This window comes from Eupeodes corollae, chromosome 1 (genome assembly GCF_945859685.1).
Source record: "Eupeodes corollae chromosome 1, idEupCoro1.1, whole genome shotgun sequence".
NCBI classification, from domain to species: domain Eukaryota; kingdom Metazoa; phylum Arthropoda; class Insecta; order Diptera; family Syrphidae; genus Eupeodes; species Eupeodes corollae.
This window is the reverse complement of record NC_079147.1, coordinates 281,457,056-281,469,342: the sequence shown is the minus strand read 5'-3', so window position 1 is coordinate 281,469,342 and position 12,287 is coordinate 281,457,056. Positions and strand designations below refer to the sequence as shown.

Genomic DNA, 12,287 nt, shown 5'->3' with positions numbered 1-12,287 from the left:
CCTTTTACCTGATGCAAGGCTTCATATAATATGTAACTATGTACCTACATTTATCTAAGAAGAGTAGTTTAAGGGTGATTTAGAGCTTAGTCCTTGTATTAAAAATTCAAATCGATTTGTAGTATAAACAAGAAAAAATTTATATCTTATCTAGAAAAGGGTACACACATTTAATTTAATGCTTTTTTGTATAAAAAGGGATATTTATATAAATAGGTACATAAGGATATTTTGTATATGTACTTGTTTAAAGAACTGACCTAAGACTAACTTATATTCCAGGTTCACAACAATTTATTTAAATATCGGTAAGACATTTGTGTATAGTCTCCATCCCTATGACATTTTCCAGTCTCCATCAAAAAAGGATATTTCCCGCGCATGTGTGGATCTTACGAAAATATACTGGGAAATTGCCCAAGACGGCCCAAGTGAATCTCCCAGAACGTCATCCGTGAAATACTCATTACACAGTTCCTGACTTCTTCAGTAATCTTTAGTCGACAGAACCAACCGGCTGCGAAAAAGTTCCTGTCGTCCTTAAAACGCGAAATTCAAAGAGAGAAAACTTCTTGAGTATTTTGTGTACAACAACTTCGATTCGATTGTGGGTAGGTATATTGGTCACCATCTCTAACCAGTTACCACCGTACACACAACAAGGAGATGTCCTTACGAAAATGTTGAAAATAGCTATAAAGCTAGAAAAAATTTCGCTCGAGTGTTACGTAAATTCGGATGTGTCCTTTTCTCCCTTAATAATATGTGTTACATGATTTTCCGCACAAATCCTTGATCTTGAAAACGACTTCTTTTCTTTCCATTTGAGTGTCCTTCAAGGATAACAACAAAAAAAAGTGAATTTTTCGGAAGTGCTGTAAAACGTAAAACGACAAGAATAAAATTAAAGCAAAGCAAAGTTAAGTTAAAAAAGAAAAAGAAATCAAAACCAGTGAAATTATGTAAAAGAGTGTGTTGTATTTCGATGAAGTGCCATGATACAAGTAGAAGATAGATAGATATCCTTTCGTTCGTTACTCTTTTGTGGAATAAATTCTATGCGTTCGTACAGCTCGTTGCGCATCATAAGGATACACTACCAGTTCCAGCTCCAGCTACAGCATCAGCTCTAGCACCAGATTCACCACCTCAAGCAGGGGAATCAAAAACAAATTACGGAAAAGGTATACCTACCAACAACCTAACCTACCTACCTTACCTATATCCGATGAAAAACTTATCTCAAAGGATGTAAGATATGCACATATAAAAATATGATTATGTTACATGAAAAGGATGTGTATCTTTTTTGTTGTTGTGGTATGATGATAGTAGGTACACACGGAATATGCCAGGGCAATGTTGAAGTTGATTATGATTACGTTTTTATGATATACATTGAAATTTTTGTTCTTACCTTTTTTATTCCTTGATAGAGTTTCTTTATTTATGCATTTTTTAAGGATGCCTAGCCTATACCTCCTCGAACTACTTTTGTTTTATCTCTGATATATAGGTGTACCTTGAGGAAATAAAACAGGATTTTATGTGCCTTGGCATATTCTCGAACCTATGTAAGACACATCAAGAATGTTGATGATATATTTTAAGTTTTTCTTAAAAGCTAAATGACAACTTTATGACTTTACATATATACAAGACAGTTAACAGGAGCTATAGGTACCTATTTTTGGAAGAGGATTTTTGCAAAGAAGGGGACAGAAGTGAGATCACAAGGGAGATATTCGTTTAAAGTTTATTGTGTACCTAAAGGTATACACCTTTTGTATACAATAACATTTTGGTTGAGATATTCATTGAGCCCTTAGGTATTTCTTAGGTTAATTAATAATGCAAAGAGGGATAGTGTTTTTGAGATTTAGTAGTTAGGTTTATAGTAAAAGAATGTGAATGTGCCCCAAGTGGGAGGTAAGAGATAAAAGGAGTTTTTAAGCTTTATGGACGGGAATGAATGGAGAATTTTATAAGATTCCTTTTTCTGTTGTTGTGTTTTGTAGATGTACATCTGAAAGGAGATATATTTAAAGTAGAAAGTCACTAGCGCTGAAATTTTAAATTGGGAATGTATTCTTGAATTTTGTAATTAATTTTAAGATTCAAATTCAAAAGAAATATAGAGATAAACTTTAGAATGTAGGAAGTTCACATTTAAAATAAGGGACACACAAATCCATGAAATGTAAAATGAGTAGACATTTATAAATGTGAATTGTTGCATTTTAAAAGTTGGCTTTTATTAGAAACTGTAGCATGTTAAGAAGGACTGATATTTGTTCAAATATTAACAAAAAAGAAAATCATGGAGTTTTACACGAGTACCTATTGTGAACTATCTCTTGCATTTCTTTTACCTTTTAGGAACCTATTATACATTATTTTGAAATGGTATTTTCTTATGACACTTCTTCGAAATTCTATTCAATATAGTTTTTCGAATACATTTTATAAAACTTCTTTAATTTAGGGCGCAACATCTCTTGAATAGTCGATTCCTTTTTCATTGTAATGTGTTGTTTTTGAAAATAAAAGGAATCCAAAGAACTTTTTCATAACTTTTGGAGGATTATTTAACAGCTATTTTCTTCAGTTTTGGTAGAAACAACTCCTCCAAATTAAATTTTTTTTTAAAACAATGTTGGGATGGAACTTTTTTTTACAATTTTTTTACAATGGTCACGAATATAATACAAAATGTATTATTTTCCAAAGAAACGAGAAACATAAAATATTCTTTGAGCATTAATTTTAAATTACATTTTTGAAGATGTTTGAAAAAAAAAGTTCTGCTGTTTTTATTAAACACTTCTTTGAAAACTTAAACATTTTTGATTAGTCAGAACAGCATATGTTGATTTATGCCAATATGATCAAACCATTTTATTCAGACTATTGAATATCTTTGGAACTACTTAACTCAGAGTTATGCTTTCAAGACCAATTGAAAATACATTTTTTTAAATAGTTCTGCGTATTCAACTCATTTTCGAAAACAATATAATATCTTATCAAAATTCAATAGTTATTTAAAGAAAATACAGACATAAAATTTGTTCTCGGTTGAATAGAAATAATTTGTTAAATGGCAGCAAAAGATTGGTATATTGCATACGCCACTTTTTAACACACTATGTAGGGCAAGTTTTGAATATCGTTGTTACTAATTACCTTTACATCGATGAATTTTCAACTTGGAACCTGGGTATAAAAAAATTTTGTTCAATATTAAAGTAAAAGTGATATTTGGACCTCGTGAAGCAGCTAAAGATAGCCATAGGTAGAAGATGAAACTAATAAGCTTAAGCTTTGGTTTATGTGAACGAAAATCAGATTCAACTAAATAATAGTGTCAGACGAAAAGTCCTTCCTTAAGTTCATGTTTTCAGTTTTCGTTTAATTATTAACATATTTTGACTTGACTAACTTTCAAAAGCAAAGTGTGTTTCATCTACTAAACATAACATAAATTGCAGGAAATACATTTTGTTTCGAGCTCAGAAAGTGAACGAAAAGTATTTAAACTTTCTCATCAGGTCAACTTGAATTTGATTTGTTAGCAGTCCTCGTAGTTCCACATTGAAAATCTTATTTTCTCGAATGCTACTATGTTATGTAGCGTAGTTTGCCATTCTAAAGTTTTTAATTCGAAGTGAATTAGATTTTATACTACTCGAGGTTTTCTTTGAACTTTTTGAAAATGAGTTTAAAATGTTGTCTTCCCATAAGTAATTTCGTAAGTCTTTCGTGATTGAGTGGAATTTTCTCCGACTTTTTTTTTGGTTATCGCAAGAAACCAGTAATAAAAATCACCACAAACACAGGAAAAAACGTTAATTAGCTTTTGTTAATTTAAATTAATTTCTGTTTGGTTACAATTCATAAATGTTTTTAAAAAAAGTGCGCATGCATTCTTATATGTGAAATTATATCATTTTCTATTATGCCATAAGTACATAGGTGGAATATGAAACAAAATGACGCGGACTTAAGGACGTTATCATTTAATTAACACTTTAAAAAGTATCATTAATATTTAACCTGATTTTTTACAAATATTCGGTATATAAAATTATAATATAATGTGGAATTAAAAACAATTTTTTTTGTAAAAACTGTAACTTGTTTTCCTTATTTGGTCCTAGAATATTCGAATCAAAAGACAAATTTTAATAATTTTGTAATAGAAGTTTTTTTATAAACTTAACATAGGAAGTTCTTGTAATCGGTTCTTGTCCGATTTGTCGAATTAAAAATGTTGACATTTCCTGACGTTTCAAGGTCCCTAGAGTATAAATAAAAGATTTTTAAAGAGATGTCTGTGCTTGCGTGTGTACATATGTTTGTACGTCCTTACGTTCGCAAAGTTCATATCTCAAGAACCATCAGTAGAGATATCAACTTCAAATCAATTTTGATATACAGATAATAATGCAGAAAGGACTTTAAAAAAAATGAGTGGTTTAGTAAAAAGGTGAACATTTTGGTGAACCCAAAATATTTCGGGAACCAATAACACTAGCGACTTGAATTAAATTTTACATTACAAATTGTAACGTGATACCAAAAATGTAGCGTTTTTTTGGAAAAAAAATTAAGTTATAGTTTGTTTTAAAAACTGAAGAAAAAAAAATAATTGTCACCTCGAATATTTTACAAATAAAAACGATTTTATCTCCAAAATAATTGTATGCAATGGGAAATGACGTTTTTTAACATCTGGTATAGTTTTGAGAAAAATCAAACTGATAGTTTAATTTATAAAAAATAGAAACCTTAAAAATATTAATAAAAGTTGGTAAAAATTAACGACGTTCCAAAACTTGGGATATTGGCTTTAACCTAATTTTTTCTCACAAAAATTATTGTTTTCAAGACGATTTCATGGTTTTTTTAACAAAAAATAAAAACATTACAAAAAGTTGGTAAAACTTGATTTTCGAATTAGTTTTTTGGAAAAAATAAAGATCTTAAATAAAAATTGCTTAAACTTTGTACAAATTTACTTTCGACTCAAATATCTTTTCAAAAATTAAAAACAATGGCTTAAACTAGTTTTATCTCACAGAAAATATTGTTTTCGACATTCACTGATTTTTTTTTGTAATTTTGTAAACAGTCAAATTTTTTATAAAAAATTAAAATCTACAAAAAAATAGGACAAAAATTTGGCAGAAACTGATGTTTAGTTTTCGATATCTCCTGAAGAATAGAAGATATTGACTTCAAATTAGTTTCATTCATCCAATTTGTATTTATTAATATAAGATATATAAACTTTTAAGAAATGCTACTAAAATTGTTAAAAATTTGTTTTCGACTTAAAATTTCCTTAACAAAAATGGATTTTGAAATCAAACTATTTCATCATTTAAACTTTTTAGAATAATTCAACTGACAACTTTTTTGTGTACTTTTTTTGGTACAATGGTATCATACATACTACTTTAATTTTGATTAATATGAACATTTTTAAAGCAATCTTTATGTATGCAAAGGGTCACATTGCACGTTTCACAACACCATTTCGATCGCTGATGGCACTGGCGACATCTTAACTGATTTGGTAACTTCTTTGCAAAATGGTATTCTGGGCTTTATGTTATGCTCCTTTTGACTGCGAGTCTCGGTCGTCCTTGATTCAAAGTGTGAAATCTGAGATAATGCAGCGTAACAGCTCTTGTAAACTCCAGTAAATCACTTTGTAAGTCAATTTGTGAAGCTTGCAGGCATTAGAGACAGTAGATAAAATCATCGATTTGAAAATGTTCCACCACCACTTCTTCGCTCTTATTTCTATAGAATAAGTGTTGATGAACTGATCGTGAAGATCAACACCACCCATATTTTTATTATAGTTTTTGAAGACAAGCGGCTGAAGAATATTAATTTTTTTCTGTTGTTCTTTGTCCCATCTTTTTACATTCTCGCAAGGTTCGATTTTGTCGTAGTTAGTGGCTATAGTAACGATGCTGTTGTCCTTCCATTTAACGAAAAGCAACTCATTGGTCTCGTCGAATTGGTGGTCAAAAGTACCCCTTTTTTGCTTTTGAAATTCTTTATTTTGAGGAAGAGGACATTTTTTGAGCCGATTGTCGCGAGCTGTCCCAGTTGCTCTAAATTTCTATTGTTTTAAAATCTTCATAAGTTCATAGCTTGTAAAAAAATTGTCAAAATAAATTGCATGGTCAGTTGGACATTCAATATTTTTTAGTAAGTCAGGAACAACTCTTGACCCTAATAGCAATTTCTTTAGAGAAGGCTTAACATTTTTTGCTCCGCAATAAGTATTAAATTGATACATATAACCATCCTTGCTACAAAGCATCCAATTTTTGAAGCCGAACCTTACAGGCTTTCCTCTTATGAATTGCTTTGAAGAATGACGACCGAAGTATTTGACCATTGATTCATCTATAGATAAATGCTCATGCATATATCCCCATTTTTGAAATTTTTTGCACGTAATATCAAAGAAGTAAATTTTTTGAAAAAAATCCATTTAATTGTTTTTGACATCTGATAAAATTTTGAGAAACATCGAATAGACAGTTTTTTACAAAAAATAAACACCTAAAAAAAATTAATAAAAGTTGGTAAAAATTGATTTTCGACTCAAATATGTTTTCAAAAATTGTAGATATAGGCTTTTAACTACTTTTATCTTTCAAAAAATATTGTTGTTAACATTCATTAAAATTTTGAAAAACAATGAACTGTCAGTTTTTTTACAGAAAATTGAAAACTGAACAAAAAATGGTAAAAATTGATTTTCGACTCAAATATATTTTCAAATATTTGAAATATTGGCTTCAATCTAATTTTATCTTATAAGAAATATTGTTTTCAACATTCGATAAAATTTTGGAAAAAATCGAATTGACAGTTTTTTTTACAAAAAATAAAACTCTAAAAAAAAACAATACTAAAACTTGGTAAAAATTTACTTTCGACTCAAATATGTAGCTTTTCAAAAATTAAAAATATTGGCTCCAAACTTATTTTATATCACAGAAAATATTGTTTTCAATATTCAGTAATTTTTATATAAAAATCCAACTGTCCGTTTTTCATAAAAATAAAATCTACAAAAAAATAGTACGCAAATTTCGTAAAAATTGATACGAGTATATATAGACAAACTTTTAAGAAAGACAAATCGACAGACGGGATGGGAAGTTATCATTGTGGGTCGCATCCCAGCCAGTTTTTTTTTTATATGATTTCATAATTATGACAGAATTGTTTTAATGCTTAAAATAAATATTTAAATCCCTGATTTTGTATAATATTGTAACTAAGTAGCCAAAAACTTCCTTCAAAAGCTTTGATTTTCCAAAAAAACAAAAAGGTATATAATTTTCTGAACAAGTAGGGTATATTTTTGAAATGCCATGGATTTGAAAAAAATTGAAAAACTAAAAAATTTTTATAATAAATTCTTCCAATTTTATTTTCTTAGATTTTCTTATGCTTCGCGTAGAATTAGAATCTTCTACAAATGCATGCATAATAATTGATAATGAAAAATCCCTATTTTGAATTAACTGGCACTGAATTTCCTTAACTTTCGTTACTTGTACTTACAGCTATTAAAACTTGTCAATATAAAAATACGTAAAATTACAGAAAAACTTAATTTATTTTATAATGTAATTTTATGTACTCTTATCTAGGTACATTTCTGAAACATTATTTTGTTTTTATCAATTTTGTATAAGTACTTTAATATTGTTCTAGATTAAAAATCAAGTTTTGGTAGTTTAAAAATCAAAAATTAAATATTTATAGTACCTACTAGCTGACCCGACAAACGTTGTTTTGTCATATAAATAATTTCTAGAGAATATTTTGTGAGAAATAAATAACTAATTGTAAGTGTGTAAGGATGTGGTATATAAGTGAGAGAGGTAAAGAACACTGTAAACGGTGACAAAAACTTAAAATAAGAAATTACATCAATTATTTAATTATAATTATATACATATCGCTGATTATGAGAGTACTACAAAAAAAAAAAAAACAATATCAATCCCTTAATGCATCAGCGTGTACAATCTTCTTTGTGATCCCATCTTTGCCCACTCGAGAACACGCCACTTATAATTGTCCGCGTGAAAAAACATAAAATGCTCAAATAGACAGACATCGTGTGGCCTTGAGACTTATTGATAGGCGTTTCAATTGAACCGGCACATCTGTGGGTATAATAGGGATTCGCGGTAATAATATTTTCCATTTAGAATTATGGCTTCGATAATATTTTCATTAGTTTTTTAATAACTAATCACGTGCCATTGCACAACTGTAAAGGGTTTAAATTACGAAACAAAATTACCGAAGATCGAACCTTCAGTTGTAAATTATGCGGTGGCATACCTGGTAATTCCAATGAAGACAAACAATCAGTTGGATAATTTACAGCTTCGGTAGCATCACAAACTGTATCAAAAGATTTGTATGACACCAAGTCTCCTGGTAAAAAATGTTTTATCTTGAGATTGAATTCTTTGACCTCCACATTCCACATTTCTTGCCACTCATGATTTGTATATTTACTACATCAGGAAATAAGGTCAATGACAGCGTCAATCAAAAATCAAAAATCCTGCAGAAATCGACCGGTAATTTAATGCAACCAGTTTCATCTGTAAAACTTGTCCGTCCCCTGATCTAACAGTTGTTTTGAGAATGTTTCAGCGGATGGATCTTGAAGCATTTGAACACGAATATTTACTTTCAGTTATACTTTTCCAACATTACGTCTAGTGGCGATAATTTCAGCACGCCTTGATCTCATCAGCGTATGTTGAACGCGGAATAACGGGAAGTGTTTGTCTGAAATCACCTGAAAGGAGTAACAGACTGACGCCAAATAGTCAGATGATCTTTTACACTGTTTCAGCACTGTGGCTATGGATGATAGTTTTTTTTTTACATTGGACACCGCGTCTGGGTTATTTTGAATATTTAGTGGTAGCTTAAATACTGAATGAGCTTTTCTACCTCCATCCATTAAAGTTGCAATGCCAGAAGATGCCAGAAGAAATATCGTATTTCAGCAAGAATAAGCGAAATAAGGTATGTTTTGTCAGTTCCACCTTATCCAATAAATAGAATCCACCTAGTCCGGCCGAAACTGCGAGCATGATGTGGTCATACTCGTAAATGGTTCTTTGTTGTTCATTCATTAGTGGGATATTGCAAACAACCGCTGCCATTTCTACAGTATTGTATTGAAGTTCACGATTCAATTCAGCGTCTATTGAATCAGATGCATTTTGGTTTGGTGAATGCATATACCGAAATGATTGAGTGGTAAGTTGCCAATGATAATGCAAATATCCTCAACAGCAATCAAAGCTTCATTGTACATAGCGCCACTGAATAGTATCGTAAGATCGTTGCCCCGTGTACGATGTTCAATGTAACCATAGCACTTAGAAATTTAAAAAAATACCGAATTTATATGCAAAATTTCATTGAAATTGGTTAAGCCGTTTCGGAGGAGTATGGCAACTAACACTGTGATAGGAAAATTTTATTTATTAGATTATATGTGTATGTACAAACTTACAAAATTAATAAATTTCAAGTATTGTGTACTGTACATAAACTAGAAAATTCTTCATAACTATTATGTTAATAATTAAATATTTAACTTTAAGCGAATAATATTAAAAATAAAAATCGTCATAAAGTCGAAAACTGGAAAAGATTTCTAAATACTACGAATTTAATTAAAGTTTTTTAAATATAACTCTTAAATGGTTAAAAATTAAATCAAAATTAGGTCAACTAGGTATTGCTTTTGTTTTTTATTTTAAAAAATTCAGAGGCATGACGCTATTTTAAACTTTATTGGAATTAATACCTTATTTCCTGTATTTATAACTAATGCTTAAAACAAGTATTTTTAGCCTGTGGACATTATTCGATGACTGAATAATGTTTTGTTTAGTAAAAATAATATATTTAATTTAAATTATTTACTCCACAATTATTACCTTTTTTTGTTCGAAGGTATCTATCTACATCTACATAATTAAAAACTAGGTGCAAATTTAAAACTCTGTTTATCCAAATCAATTTAATTAAAAAAGAAAATAAAAAAAGATTAACTCATGCACACAAGCAATTGTTACATAATCGAAATTATTATATACCAATTATGTGGAATTTTTCAAAATATTGATAAAAATACCCTACGCACAACAAATCAAACGCAAAAAAACACCTAGGTTATTATGCACTCATATATTCGCTCTAATTAAAATAACTGTCGTAATATTTTGTTTAAATCCTTTCTAATCTCTTTTAACCCGCTTATTTTATCCCCTATTTAACAGCCACTCGAACGAACGTAATGTTAATTAAAATTTACCAATTTCTAACCGATATCATTTGGGATAAAAAAGTTCAATTAACAAAAAGCATCCAAATTGGTTTTATGTCATTTAACCTACTTAACTTATACAATATCTACCTTTTTAAATATTAGAAGTGCTTTTGAATTTAAATAGTTGTGTCATATTAATCCTTCATTATCGGGTTTCTTTTTTTTTAATTTAAATTAAAATAGAAATGTTTTTTTTTTGTGTGTGTGTTTTTGTTTTTTCCTGTTGAAAATAATAACAATTTATGTCAACACATAAGCACACCCTCATCAACTTTGCTTAATTCTTCTATAATCCAATTAAATTCTATGCGGATGAAATATTTAACATGAATATGAATAAAAAACAATAACAAACTGAAGTAAAAAATAAGAACAAGTCAAAGCATTATGACAATAGGCTGGGATGAACCCTTGTTTCATAGATTTATGTTCTTTATTTTATTTTATAATTTCTCCCTCCTCCCTTACAGTAAGGGGATGAGCATAAAAATCATCACCCAAGAAGTAATTTATAAATTTTAATTTATAACGAAATAAAGCTCCTAGAATCTACCGCACTGCGTTACAAAGCTATTTTTCTACCTACCTCAATGCCGCACCCCAAAAAGGATTTAAATTCGTCCTTCACTCTCTATAAAGAAGGTACTTTAAGTCGAAGAATGTGTGTTAGGGTCTGAAGCGTTAAGTTTTTTTTATTTTCTTTTAAAGCGAACAAACCTACGTAAATGGCTAAAATTTACATAATTAATAAATTCCGTACACTTTATTTGAAATGAGCCAAAGAATGGTATATCCTGAGCAGACGGTGAGATATTGGCCAAGGATATAACGAATTTAAGGAGATGGTTCTCGGTAGAAGAGATTTATAAGCGAGGGTACACAGGTATATATCTTCATTATTGTTATTCTGCATTAAGCTTAATGGAAAGTAGGACGAATCTTCTTAGAGAAAAGAATTTTTGTTCAGTTATCCTTATTGAAGTTTTCTTTTTTTTCAATTTAAGAGAATGAAGGTTGTTATTTTTTTTTGTAGCCAAGCTAAGAATTTATTCAGGTAATGAAGTGGAAAAATGTATTTACCGTTCTCATGGTGGGAAGAAATATATTTAAAGATAAGTTCTTTATAAGAAAGGAAAAAGTTTCTGTGAATTCATACATTTTTTATATTCGCCGCGTATATAGACCAAACGGCTTCTTGTTCAATATTCTTTGAATTGATAGTGCAAGGGAACTTGTGAATATTAAGTTGATTTAGAATGTATGCCAATTAAGAGTGAATATTTTTTAAAACATCTTCGAATCAGTGATAGCAAAGAAGTGAGTAGTTAAAAGAATATATCATTTACTTTTTTCTAATATTAAAAAAAACGCATTTCTGAATACAACAAATAATATAACAAATATTAAATTTCCCAAGATTGGTTCCCACGATTTTTGTATCAAAAATCAAGTTTAATTTCAACAATAAAATTAATATTAATGGTACCACATTATTGATGTAATTTATAGCACTCAAAGTTGTTGCACGAAGGTTCCTTAAAATCTATAAAATTTTAGTTTACAACTTTTAAATGAATTTGTTTTTGTTTTCCAAAAAAAATGTTAAGATTTCTATAAGTAATAAATTTCATTATCTCGCAAAAACTGTTCTAGAAATTATTTTTGAATATTTTGTTATCATTTCAGTTCTCTTAATTAACATTAATCTAACATTCTGATTGATTATGTTTGAAAATATTTAGAGAAAAGTTGGGTTAAATTTTTAAATGTTCGACATATCACTAGTCGAGAAGATTTTGAAACTTGCAAACAAAATTATAATTTTCCGATTTAGGTTTTATTTCATTTAATTTTATATATTCGTTAATGCTTA

The 12,287-nt window shown here is 29.2% G+C and overlaps 1 protein-coding gene across 1 annotated transcript in view; it reads left to right on the top strand.

The window, feature by feature from the left end:
- The first annotated feature begins 488 nt into the window (after window positions 1-488).
- Window positions 489-12,287, top strand: part of LOC129941422 (cysteine-rich motor neuron 1 protein) — a 92,253-nt gene continuing 80,454 nt past the window's right edge. The window contains exon 1 of the mRNA XM_056050042.1: window positions 489-1,184. The gene's annotated coding sequence lies outside the window, so the exon portion shown is untranslated. The remainder of the gene's footprint in view (window positions 1,185-12,287) is intronic.